The sequence below is a fragment of the Ptychodera flava genome, chromosome 10, assembly GCF_041260155.1.
Source record: "Ptychodera flava strain L36383 chromosome 10, AS_Pfla_20210202, whole genome shotgun sequence".
NCBI classification, from domain to species: Eukaryota; Metazoa; Hemichordata; class Enteropneusta; family Ptychoderidae; genus Ptychodera; species Ptychodera flava.
In genome coordinates this window covers 15,999,701-16,013,884 of record NC_091937.1, presented here as the reverse complement: position 1 = coordinate 16,013,884, position 14,184 = coordinate 15,999,701, and the positions used below count along the sequence as shown (strand labels likewise).

Here is a 14,184-nt window from a genome sequence, read left to right as displayed (position 1 = left end):
CGTGATTCACGATGGTCCTACTGAATGTTGTAAACAATAAATGTCTATATTACATGCCTCGAACGTCGCACGTTCCATAGGATTCAATGGTAACTTGATGATGACGTTGGTGGCCGTATAGGCATCACTTGACTAAAAGTGAACCGGAACTATTTTCAACTTGGCAACTTTTGAATTAAAAATTGTTTTACACAGGAAACCCGGTTTTTAGAAAATTATGTTTAAAAATGGATAAACCACATAATAGTGATTTGAATATAAATATATCAATGCGCCATTCGACGATGAAAGTCTTTCTGTTTTTGAACGGATTTTCGTCTGACATAAAAATAAACCACATGGTTGTCATTAGCAAATAAACCAAAACATATATTGAGTGAAAACTATGTAAGAGAGGCATGTAATAAAAAACATTATTGCCAAAACAAAGGACTATGTACGCTCGAGGCAGGAGACCATTTGCCCTCTTTACAGTCACCTACCCTCGGGCACATAGTACCTTATTTGGGTTATAATATAGGCCTATACACAGACCTGGTAATGTCTAAACTTGAATGGATAAGATTTTTGGACTACATTTTATGTCATATCACTGCAATGGTGCGATAAATGCGTGCTTAACGGAGGTCTTGAAAGTTTCTTGGATCAGGGTTAGAAAACTTTCATGAATTTTATAGTTCGAGATCAAACGTATCCACCACGTATTTGTACAAGCCGCTGGCACAGACTAAGATTTAGAAACATGAGTAAAGTGCCCCCACGTTTAAATTCTTTTTATGTGTTATATTCCGTTAAATAATTAAATTTTATAGATACAATCATGGGCAAGACTAGTTTTATAGCCAAACTTAATTTTCCGGAAGTGCATCCAGGCACAATGTAGATTCAGCGTCATATGGTCATATATTATACTGGCTTACTCGTATTTCATCTTGCATATCCGCGGGTTGTTTGTAAAGCGTGGACATTGGTTCGTAAAATTGCGACAAGACAGGAGTACGTGTCATGAGCACGTGTTGGGAACACTAGAAATCGTTTGCGTCACTGCTGATTGGTCAATTGTTTCGCGCCTCGAAAGTGAAAGACATAAACTTTCGCTTTCCTCAAGCATACTTCTAAGCATTTTTTCCGCGCAGAACAGTGACCTACTCTTCACAGAGGTCATAGACAGACGTCTTTTGGGGGTCAAAGGATGCGATTGTGCAAATTTGGTACTGGATAAACAAATTACTTAACATTTACCAAAATTCACAGTGAATGCCATTCCGGTGTTAACTCTACGGGAAAATCTAAATGTTCGATATTCACAAAAATAAGCCGTTGAAAATTTTAATTGCTTTAGCAGCTTCAATATGAGCTAGCAGAAATGGTAGATCTAAGTAGTTTTGTAAAAGTTTGAGAGTCGAATATCTTTCCCGGAGCGAACACTATCTTAATGGAAGCTAACCCTCTTGTTTGTGTGGTCACAATATGATGTGATGACGACATGCTTATATGTGCCTCAGAGTTTTAGTGTGATAACGGTATTAAGTTAACATGTACGCACTCTTTCGAGATATTCACTGACGACAACAAGTTAGCTGTAACTATATATTCTCTAGCGTTCTTGTCAAGAAGAGATTTCTTCCAATCAGATTTTGGAAAAATATCTGAGCATTAGCAGTGTTATTACGTCGAAATGTATCACCGTTGATTTCTCAGCTCATTGCAACAGCAATCGCCGATGAACGGTGCCCACATCACGTGAGTCTAGTGGCATTTGTGATTCGCAGTTTCAATTTGAACGGCGATCGGAACATATCTGTTGTCAAGACAGATTCACAAAATACAGAGAAATCGGATCATTGATGTGTTTACGTGAGTTAAGTAAGATCGCGGACCGAATTTTAAAGAGCACGAGAGACGGCACACTTGCAATCAGTAGCAAGACTTCGAATAAAAACTTTTCGAAATGGATTTGGGATCAGATTAGGGGTCGCATGATTCCGAAGACGGGACATAAAATTGTATGATAACGTAAAACGGCATGAGGCGATACTTTGACGATCAACAAGCGAGCTGACATAAAAAAGTAATTTCTGAGAAACTATTTTGTGATAAACATTGTGAACTTAGATTTCTTTCTACCACAAGTTGCAAAATATTGTATCCTGTAAGAGACAAAACAAATGAGGGAAGTTTACCTGAAGTTGAAGGCTAGATGGAATCAAATTTCAGTTTTTAAGCTGCTTGCGACGTTTTCTCATTTCCAACCCCACATTCGATTTGCATGTGCAAGCTGAGGACACACACAGACTGACAAAAGAAATATATCCTGTTGATGATAAATACGATGCCGTTGGGGGAGAATCCGGGAACTAATCTTATATGTTATCGTATCGCATCAATGCGGGTAGCATATCATATTAATAAACACAAATGAGCGACGTTTTCGGTGTTGGTGTATATATTGCAATCATTTGAAATACGCCGTACTGCGGATCAGCTAACGCTGAGAACGCATAGACTGTCGAAAGAAGTATTTCCTGTTAATGACAAACACGATGCCGAGGGAGAGAAGTCACGACTACATGTTATCGCATTGCATCGATACGATATCCTCAGGATAGCTTATCATATTAGTAAACACAAATGAGCAACGCTTTCGGTGTGGTCAGTGTAAATTTATATTGCAATCATTTGAAAGGCGATCTACCACGGATATTAGCGTTCTGGCAAGGCTTAGAATTAACGGAAAATTCATCAACGTCACGCTGAGCAAGCGTTGGGCCGACGGCGTTTTATCGCTGCGATAAATATGAATTCTCTGAATTCATGATAAGCCTAACGTAAACGTCATGATAGCCCGAAAGAAAACTGTGTTAATTTTCAAGCGACAATCCATCTATCCTTTACGATATTAATTTTGCAGCATGTTATATGTTTAATGAAAGTGTAAACACTCTGCGCTGACAATGGCATTTTCTTTTTTATGGTGTATGATTATCCGTTTTAATTAAAGAATGCCATCGTTCTTCAGACTTCCTAATTGCGCAGAGTTATAAAGTAAAGCTAAAAATGCTGTCGATTAATTTTAAATGTCTGTTTCAGGGACAAGCCTTATCACAATCATTCTTGGTCTATTGTGGGAGTGCATGTCATCGCTTTATAACTTTGGATTTTCTTAAAAATTAGAGCTCTCGAGTATGAATAGGTGTAAACCGAATGGTTTTTAGATAAGTTATGCCGATGATTCGATCATTTGAAGGCGAGTAAATGCAATTCTGTAGGTCTAAACAACTTCGACTGTACCCTGAATTACGCAAATTTCTTTTCGTCATCGCTTATTCAAATTGATACTCTTCACTTCCAATCCCCATCATCAAAATACATTAACACGTAAGTAATACTATTACTTGTCAATTTCACACATTTTGCCCGGTATGGCTTTAAATATTAGGACTCTCAAACTTTTACAATTCTTTTCTGATATACCACTTGTGGGTGTTCATTTTAAAGTTCTTGGTGTAAGAAAACTTTTCACTATTAGTTTTCGAAATTGGAAAAATTATTCTCCCATAGTGTTAACACAGAGATGGCGGCCATTTCGAATTTTAAATATCGGTAAATCATGGGTTATTTGTTTCTCTAGTACCAAAATTTGCATGGTGACCCACGATCAATTTTTATATTTTATAATAATTAATATATTAATACTATTTAATAAGTTAACAATTTATACATTATATGAAGCAATCATAATGATAAAAATTTACAATGATATTACAAGCTACTGCTCCGTAATGAATTGCCCTTTCAAGGTTAAATACATAGTTTTTTTTGCCAACAAGATCAATTTTTTCCTCAACTTTCCATTAAATTTAGTACCATACTTTAGAAAATATTATCCGTGTCTTATCTTGTCAATTATGCAAATTGTTTTCTATGAAGTAGAACGCATCAACCACAAACTAATATAGACGTATAGTGATTTTATTGAGTACGTTTGCTGCAATAAACTATCTGTAAACAAATTGGATGATTTGATAAACTTTCAAATTGAAACATTAACTTTTTTAACAAGTCAAAGTCAACAAGAGCTAATGTGAGCACCTGGGATTGAAGCGGCGGCAATGAGACGGCTCACAGAAAAAAGAAGACATATCACTACTTATCTGACTCAGTATATGTATATTATCTGGGTGAATACAAGATAAATCTTGGTCCTGCTGGAGGTTAACTATATCTGCTGCAATTTCAAGTAAACTCATCCAAGCCGTCTAAACGGTTAATTTCTGTAGTAAGACTACTGGCAACCCATAGTTCAGGGTTCATTTCTTTCATTATATTTAAATCTCACCCTTTGTGGATTTTAATAATAATTCTGAACCCTGTAGCATGGATTTCTCATTTCTTTAAAAAACTATATTATCGTCTTCTTAGTGTGCAGCATAGGATTCTGTTTGCCTGGTTTGATATAGGTTTAACCCTTTCAGTCCTTACCTTCTGGTACTTACAAAAACTACCTAGATATGTAGGGGTTTAGGCATGGAAGGGTTAATGTCTTAGCATTGTCTAATTCAACATGACGATGGTCCACAAAGAATAAAAAGTTATGGATTTAAACGGTGTTTGGTGAAATGTGAGTTTTCACTATGCAAATTAGCAATGCATATACATAATCTTCCTCTTTATGCTTTCTATACATCCTTGCATGATAGTTATTTCCGCCATCTTGAATCAAAATTTGGTGAGCTCATTTATTATAGACCAAAGCAATTTAAAGGGATACATTCGTCGGAACTTCGCTCAAAGGTCGTATGGGACCCATACGACCAATGTAAACAATTTATGCGAGGTACAATGGTGATTGATGAAAGTTAAAACATGTCTGTCATAATCTACTTCGTATGATTTAAATGTTGCAGCTATGATGATGAGATGCATCTAGAAATCGCGCACGAAATACATTCGGTTTTTGTAAACAAGAAACTCGCACAGGCGCAGTTCCGACGACCATTTCCCTTTAAATTACAGTGGAACATAACACAGGTATCTTGACAGCGCGATATACTGCATGAATATGACAAAGAGGCACTGAGAAATGAAGTTACCAATACATTAAGAACTATGCTTTTTAATGTAGTATGTGCCTCGAAAGTGGAAGACTTAAACTTTTGCTAAAACTTTCCTTAAGGAATATTTTAACCTTTCTCTTTCACCATCAAGAAAAAAAATTGAGGGTCACCGTGCAAATTTTGGTACTAGAGCCACATATCACCCAAGATTAATCGATATTTGAAGTTCAAAATGGCCGCCATCAGAAAAGAATTGTAAAAGTTTGAGAGTCGACCTTAAACAAAATGTTTACTCCTCAAGTCAGCGCAATATACAGTGTACCATCCTTAACATTTCTGTTTCTCATTTATATAATATTTAGGATTTCTTCAAACTGACTCAACGTTGCTATAGAAGAATAGAAACTGACTCAACGTTGCTATAGAAGAATAGGCAAGAGTCGAGAGGTCGAAATTTGACGTGACGTACAGTAGCAAACACTTCGCTCAGACAACGCCATTAGCGAGAATAGATGCAAATTGATTCACATGATCGAATTACATAGAGGACAGCTGCCGGTACTCTCCCTTGAAACCACTGCACGGATCGATTATGTCAGCACAACGCTTTCAGTTTCAGAGGAAGTGCTATTGAATTTACGTTAACCTTCAAAGAAACTTGTCGACCGTAATGATTTCAGGTCATGGATGACGGAAAAATCAACCATGGCTAAAGCGAAGGTAGGTTTAGCATCAACACCAGGATTTTTAAGTGCTTTCGAATAATTGGTATCATATCAAATCCTGTTCAGTAAGTATTATATATATATATATATATATATATATATATATATATATATATATATATATATATATATATATATATATTATATATATAGATATATAGATATATAGATATATAGATATATAGATATATAATTTTTTATGCATTCGATTTACTAGTATCATCCAAATATATGTATATTATGGAGAGAGACAGACAGATAGATAGATAGATAGATAGATAGATAGATAGATAGAAAGAGAGATATAGAGATATATAGAGATATAGATAGATATGTAGGTAGGTAGGTAGGTAGGTAGGTAGGTAGATAGATTTGTTTTTCAAGAACGGACTGTAATATTACGTCAATAACTAAGTGTAGCCGTTTGAATATAGCGTGAATAAGTAGATCTGTCAGTACCGTTAATGTAGATGATAGTGACGATGATTTATTTAGTGTGCAAGTTTCTAAAGTCGTCGTTTTAAGAGGCGATATCCATAAAAGTCAAACATGCGTTAAGCTGACCGCACGGTGTAATGTTTTGTCAACGTACGTGAGAAGAAAATGACAATAAAAAGCGGAACACGTGATTAAGCGCTGCGTCTCAACCAATGTCATTTATATGCTCCACAGATCGAAAGCAAGCGCTTGACCCTTGCGTCGTTGCCTCGGAAACCAGCTTGCAGTGTCCTTGTTGCTGGGGAACTAATCTGTCACAGGCGGCCATATGTGAGAAGAAAGTATCCAACAGTATAAAGTATGTCATTCAGACATTCTGTTTGTCCCGGAAGAGACGGCGGGAACATCCACATACTGCAAAGTTTGTCGCAAGTTGAAGCCCCTCGTGCGCTACTCTCAATTTGTAATTACCGCAGAAACAATCTAAGATACGATCTGAGTTGAAGTACATGTGACTGCATTTAATTACCTCGAACGCAATGTTGGCATTTCAGTCGATTAAATCGCAAGTGTGGCTTTATTTGAATGTAGGCAGCCAGCGATTATTTCCACTGGGCAGTATTATGAAGAGTTGGAAAGTGAAGTTCGCAATTTTTAATATCATTAATACCGGCATTACTACGATGAAAACAATCTTTAAACCTTTCCGATTTCGGCTAAAGTCGCATTTTAGCGATGATTCCTTATCCTGATTCCTCCCACGCCAAATAATATCCTTAAGAATTATTCAACCTTCAATAGTTTTCCTACAGCCTTCTAATCGAGAAAGTTCTACGAGTAAACCATAATTCTGCACCGAAATTCCTTTAATGCATGCCTCGTATATCGAACATCGCCCGCATAGTCATCATTTGACTGAAAGTGAACCGGAACTATTTTCAATTTGACAACTTTTGAGTTTACAAATGATCAAATTAAATGTTTTACATAGAAATACTGTTTTTACAACATTATGAATAAAAATTTAGATAAACCGCATAACAGTGGTTTGAATATATCAATGCGCCGTTCGACGATGAAAATCGTTCTATTTTTTGACAAATTTTCATCTAAAATGGGAAAGCATACAATTGTCATTTGTATGTAAACCCAAAGATTTGGAGGGAAACTTAACTATGTAAGAGGGGCATAAAAACATAGCCCGAACATGGGACTATCTACCCTCGAGGCAGGAGACCATTTGCCCTCTTTACGTCCACCTATCCGCAGACACATAGTCCCATGTTTGGGCTCTAATTTATAATATTATGAAATTTATATCTGGGAATGACGACCTGGTTGATGCATTCAGAGTTATACACTTATGGCTCATACAGCTCATTCATGGGTATATATATATTTGATTCAGAGCCGGGGAAAATAAAAATGTGCTTAATGTGTGTCGGTGAACGACCCCTCCAGCATTAAAACTAAGAATTCATGGCAAGAGTGAAAGTATAAATTCCTAAAACGAAATTAAGGTAAAATACCGAAAGCATGTATTTAAGCCTGTTAAAGGTATAACATCAACGAGAAACATGTTTAAGGCAGTACGCGCCTCGAAAGTGCAAGACGAACGTTTGATCAAACTTTCCTCAATAAAACTTTCAACTACATGCACACTTTTACAAAATCAAAAATGAAAATCAGGGGTCAGCATGCAAAGCTTGGTACTTGAGATACAAATCACCTAACATTTACCGATATTTGAAATTCAAAATGGCCGCCATCCCTGCGTTACACGTAGAGGGGAAAATACAATATTCCACATTCTAAGGCGGAAAAATAAGACAGTGAAATTATTTTCTTACCCCAAGAGCTTTTAAAAGGAGCCCGTCATGTGGTAGATCAGAAAAGATTTTTAAAAATGTGAGACTCCGAATATCTCTATATATCCCCGAGGCGCATTTTACCTCAAGAAGACAATTTATTGCTTTGATATTCAGGCGGGAACATTGTAAACCAGCTTCCTTCACTACGCGGTACTCACCGTGATTTTAATAAAAATGGTCTCCTATTGTAACTAGGTATTGTTCTTGAAGCAGAGGAATTGTTCGACAAGTTCAGGCAATATTCCCGGAAAAAGGAATATCGCTTTCATTTCGAGTGCAAATATTTGATGTCCAAAAGGGATGATGTAATCTTGGATGTCGAGCAGAACGAAGCCAAAAGGAAACACGAATAGTGTATAACGATCGATAATTCTCATGATCAGTAATATGTGCTTAGCCATCCGTCAATGTCGTATAATATTTTCATCAAAAACATTTTCATAATATTAATGGCCCAGATGAAATTACTCTTTGGAGTGCTTAAGGCGTAATCAACCAGTTGCCCGATTAATCAGCAGAGAATCGTGTTCAGTTAATCATTATTGTGGCAAAATGGACGCCTTGTTACATGGCCAATCTCACATCATGTCACGTGACCCCCCGAGGCTACATCAAAATGACGCGTGGCTTTTTGAAGTCAGGAGTTCAATAACAACGACGGCAGTGTTAACTTCACTGTCGGCGGGCGTAGTGTCACGGTATAGGTGTGAACATGCGCACTCCTCTTGTTTACGCATTTTTCTTTAAAGTAAACAAGCATACCTGTAAGTCACTGAAATACATATCAGACAACGGAGTGTGTGTTGAAGCAAATGCGATATTGGTGAATATAATCGTGCGCATGACCATTACTCGTCATGCTCCTGCTTTTTCATACATACGTATGCATCTTTTTCGTCGCCAACTGACTGTGGTTAGTTTTATGCAAATTGCGTAAGGGGAAGTATAAGCGTATACAAGGAGATAATGCTAACGACGTCTTCGAATCGAGAATTCATTGATGTTCTTTGCGTTGGAAAATTCATCGGAAAATACTGGGGCTGTCACGCTACATAACCAAAAGCATGGTAAATTTCGCGGATTAATGTAAAATGCTGAATTAATATTTTACGTCGATGGTATTTTAGTGGAGAATTGAATTAATTTTAAGTAGCGAGAATTAAACTTTGTCGATTCTGAATGACTTTCTTACACCAGGCTATGTGTTTACTTTCCTCGCAGATGATTTCAAGAGAACTATCGGCCGAAAAATAAAACGATCTTTTGGTACGCTAACATTATACAAGTTATATATCTATCTATCTATCTATCTATCTATCTATCTATATATCTATATATATATATATATATAAATATATATATATATAATAGATAGACATATAGACATATTTAGATATAAATTTGTGTACATCTGTGTTTATCTATGTTAAGTTAAAGATGTCACACAAATTACTTCAAGTACAAGTAATTATATTTACTACTTAACTTGCATTTGCACGTCTGAAGATTGCTAGATGGATGAAAGTTAAGTAACAGATATAATTACTTAGTAAACACGATTGGAACTAATTTGGGATAATTGGATGGTGAAGTAATGTCGATTTAATCTATAAATGTAATCATATCTGCTTTTCTTTTTACATAACACGCTTGTTTTAATGAGTAATTTGCAATATTGCGACATTCATCTCCAGGGCACCAAACACTTTTGAGAAATTTGAAAAAGTGAAAATCCAATTATCCCAAATTAGTTCCAATCATGTTAGTACTTGAATTAATTTGTGTTATTATTTATAACGCTCTCCTTTTAGCATAGAGCACTGTCATTTTAACAAGGACATCTCGATACTGAGAGAGAGAGAGAGAGAGAGAGAGAGAGAGAGAGAGAGAGAGAGAGAGAGAGAGAGAGAGAGAGAGAGAGGTGAGGGAGAGAGAGAGAGAGAGAGAGAGAGAGGGGGGAGAGAGAGGGAGAGAGAGGGAGAGAGAGATGTCGTATCTCTACCAAAGCCAAATCAACAACCCCAAAGCAGTCGTTTGATCTTCTTTCTATGTTTCCTTCCGTCTAATCTTTCCCTTCGGTCTCGAAAGAATAGCAATGACGTTAAATATGGTTGCTTATCTGGAAAACACGGTGATCGCACGGTCCGATTACGCATCAGTTTCCTATTACGCCCTTCCGCTCCTAAAACATTTGCGACTTGAAGGATGGGACAGGTTATCCGTTATCATGGAAACGAAATCGCCTCTCAAATTTTCCGTTTCCTGAGCCCTTGACGGAACGCAAAGACATCTTCTTTATGTCAATATTTTATCGCAGAATTATTCCAGAGCTGCTTTCTCGTTAATGCAAGTTCCTGTGTTGCCGAAGGCGGCAGATCTAAACAAGCAATCATTTGACGGCTATGACTGGTCTAGCAGTGTGCAACAGCGAATGTTGTGAAAATATCCGAGTCGAGTAGCGCCAAGACTTGCTCTAAAATAACATGTGTGTTTTCAGGAGTGCAAAACACGTCGCATCTGTCTCCTATCTGCGAGCAGCGTGGTCGCAATTACGGCTGTCTATATCTCATCCCCTTTCCCTCCCAGGAAACGCAAATTGCACATTGTCGCCACATCCACCAGCGAAGGTGCTTTCGTTCAATTAGAGAGGGAGACGAGATAATTCGCTTTGAAATTGAGTGTAATTTCTGTTGCATGGCTTCGATGCGACGCAAAGCGCCCAGCGTTCGGAAGGTGGTCATGAGACGATACTGGCTATGTGTAGATAAAGCTTCAACCCTCAAGAGACCATTTTTTTGATAAGCTAGTATGACTCACAGTTCTGTGACTTTGTGCTAGTCTAGCATAAAATACGCTTGATTCAGGTTTCAGAGAGAGAGAGAGAGAGAGAGAGAGAGAGAGAGAGAGAGAGAGAGAGAGAGACAGAGACAGAGAGAGAGAGAGAGAGAGAGAGACAGAGAGACAGAGAGAGAGACAGAGAGACAGAGAGAGACAGAGAGACAGAGACAGAGACAGACAGAGACAGACAGACAGACAGACAGACAGACAGACAGACAGAGTGAAACTTACAGAGACAGACAGAGGGAGTGACTGTCAGTCAAGTGATACCTTATTGAGACACAGGCGGAGTCGGACAAACATAATAGATAGAATCATACATTTTGAAAGAATTCTCGATATCTGAAGGATGTCCAAATTGAATTCCTTTCACTGTCTTTTTCTGCCGAAAGATAATGTCCATTAGGTGCACGAGAATAACAATTTTCCCAGTCTGAAATATTAACGAGTCAAAAATACTAGCGGGTATAAAACTGACAGCGGCAATTGCTGAGAATCTTTCAATGTTCCCATGCAATTACTTAGGGCGGCTGCATTTTCAAAAAGGCCGGTCAGCTGCAATATTGATCACAAAAAGTGCACTTTTGCAAAGGATGATACACGGCGGCTTCGCTCCGCGTGCAGTCTTGGTCACTGTTGCTACGAGCAACAACGCACTAGGCCCTTCTGTGGCTTCTGTGTTACGCGCGAATTCTGAGATCAAATAATTACCTTTTGATGAGTGTGCTGATTGTGTAATCGTCGTTGCTGTCAACGACTGACTGTAAGTAAGGCTTGGTAGTTTATTGCCTTCAAAACGGATGAATTTATCATTTTTTAAGCTCCGCGTCTCAGTAAATAGGAAGAAGGTGCAGGACATGTGTATTAGGTGCACGAATCTACGAATCAATTTAAAAGGGGGTTTTGTATTCGAATGTGTTTGTGAGGGATATTGTTGTGTGGTTGTCGTCCGTGTCAATAAACCAGCAATCTTGAGATCGAGATGGATGTTATGATCGGCAATTATGGCGCGAAAAACGAGGTACAAATGTTGCCACTCACCTTAAGCGTTATAAACACTGACAGAGCTTCTGAGGTCTGGTTACTGAGTGAGGTCGTTTCGCTCCATGGAGGAATTATCAGCCGCAATACGTGGGCGCTGGTATCACCCCCGCCGTAGATGTCGACTTGGTCGATTCTTGGTTTTATTACTCAGGGTGACAGACACTTTCACAGCGAGTAGCGGTCACATGCATTCGGCCTGAAACACCGGTGGCGTTTGTCGACGTGGTTAGCCGGCAGAATGGTGGAATCAAGATGGTTCTGATGAAACTCCGCGCTCTGCCCTGTGTCCCTTGAACAATTTCACCGGCGCGCAGACGATATCGTTCGCCAGCTCCGCGAAGCATACTAGGAAAATCAGTAAAATTGCCATTGGAAATTGAAAAGCATTCGCTTGGGTTGTTCTATTAAGTTGCGGGGAGGGTAAAGCTCGGTCCTGAGGGTATTCCCATTGAGATCATTTGAAATAATAGTTGCCAAATCGCATGTGCTAGGACATAGATCTAATCATGGACGAGAAATTGCCCATATTTTGAATTGTAGTGGAAATACATGCTCGTAAAGAGATTAATGCAGTTCTTCAGGTTGCAAGACGAAGGCGTAATGGTTTCCCGCTCGCCATCTTATCACAATATTCTACCGGATCCCGCTGTTATGATCGGTTGCGAGTCAGTCGAGCCCGTATTCGAGTAGAGCCTGAAAAATTGCTACAAAAATGGGTGTCGCTGTGAAAATCTATCACACCAAAATGAGAAAGTGTAATAAAGTGGGCCAGCATGACCGAAAAATTGGACTACTGATCAGATTAACAGCACGGGTGTTCCTAGTACATTGAAATCACTGAAAGCCCAGGCTGAGAGCCAGTCACGAATCAAAGCAGGCCAAGGAATTGGACAAGAATAATGCCGGTCATCTGAAAAGGTGAAATTAATGGGTATGTAAGGAGGAAAATCTAAATAGAAAGAAATAACAGTCACACAGAGTTCGTCTCCAGTGGAATGGACGTTTGGATCTAAAATATTGTTTCCCATCCATCAACTTACAACGATTTCATTTGGAACACGAACCGCTTTATAACGGAGCATGCAGGTAGTTTATTCGAGGTCGCAAATTTACAGAATTATACCGCCATTCATCTGACAGAGTTCTCGTCATCGCGTTGAGTTTCAGCAGAATTAGGGCGTGAATTATATTCATTCGGTGTTTATACCATCGATTAGCGTGCACCGTTCGACCTGGTGTGCGACGTTTTCGATGGCGGTAAACACTGAATTTTAGGAAATTGGGGGCATCGCACTGCTCATCCATATTCACTCTTCACTAATTCATAAGGTGATCAGTACATTCCGCCCGCATGCTCTAGCGAACAAAAGCGGGTCGTAAATTTTCATATGTACAAATAACATCTTTTTTCCTTGAGACAGTTATATGGCCAGAGGAAATCGTGCCCCGCCATTCCTGGAAATTGAGTCAAAGCGACATTGATAGAACAACTGGTACATAAATCGTCATAGAAGCAACGAAGGAAATTTATTAAGAACGTTTTAATATTCAACGTCGTACAGCAGGTCTTAGCACTACTTTCAGCGCGCAGTGGCCTACATTTTGAAAAGCCAGCTTAACAACTATAGACTTTGAAATACCCTCAATTAAGTAATGTCATGTTATTATGTCTCAATTTTTGCCACAATATGACAATGGGAAAGCCTATTTACGAACATTATATAAAGTTAATCATATCTGATTTTCATTGACTGTACACAAGGAATTTTATGCGTCAAACACACTGCCATTTTAAAGGTATACTGTCACCTGTTCCAATTTTGCCACAGTTACCATGGAAAGAGAAAATCTAACCAATCACAGATTTTATGCGGGTGGCCACTTTATAAAAACAGCGCCCTCACGTGGGCATTTTGAATACCAAGGAACGACCCTTGACCATATATGGGCATATTTAGATTACAGGTGACTGTATACCTTTAAAGTTTTCTTTGTTAAGGCAGTTCACGCTTAAAATTGTAATTAGACTTAAACGTTTGCTTACACTTTCCTTAAGGAAACTTTCAACATACTATTTAAAAAAACACGAGTAAATATCAGGGGACACGGTGCAAATTTAATACCAGATAAACAAATTGCATTAAATTTACCGATATTTGAAATCCAAAAGGACCATCCTCTCTGTGTTGGTGAATAAAAAAAAATCGATTT

At 38.2% G+C, this 14,184-nt stretch overlaps 1 protein-coding gene across 2 annotated transcripts in view; it reads right to left on the bottom strand.

Moving 5' to 3' along the window:
* Positions 1–12,677, bottom strand: part of LOC139142118 (uncharacterized protein PF3D7_1120000-like) — an 81,220-nt gene extending 68,543 nt beyond the window's left edge. For both annotated transcript variants that reach the window (XR_011554301.1, XM_070711947.1), the window contains exon 1: positions 11,971–12,677. The gene's annotated coding sequence lies outside the window, so the exon portion shown is untranslated. The remainder of the gene's footprint in view (positions 1–11,970) is intronic.
* Positions 12,678–14,184: the final 1,507 nt, after the last annotated feature.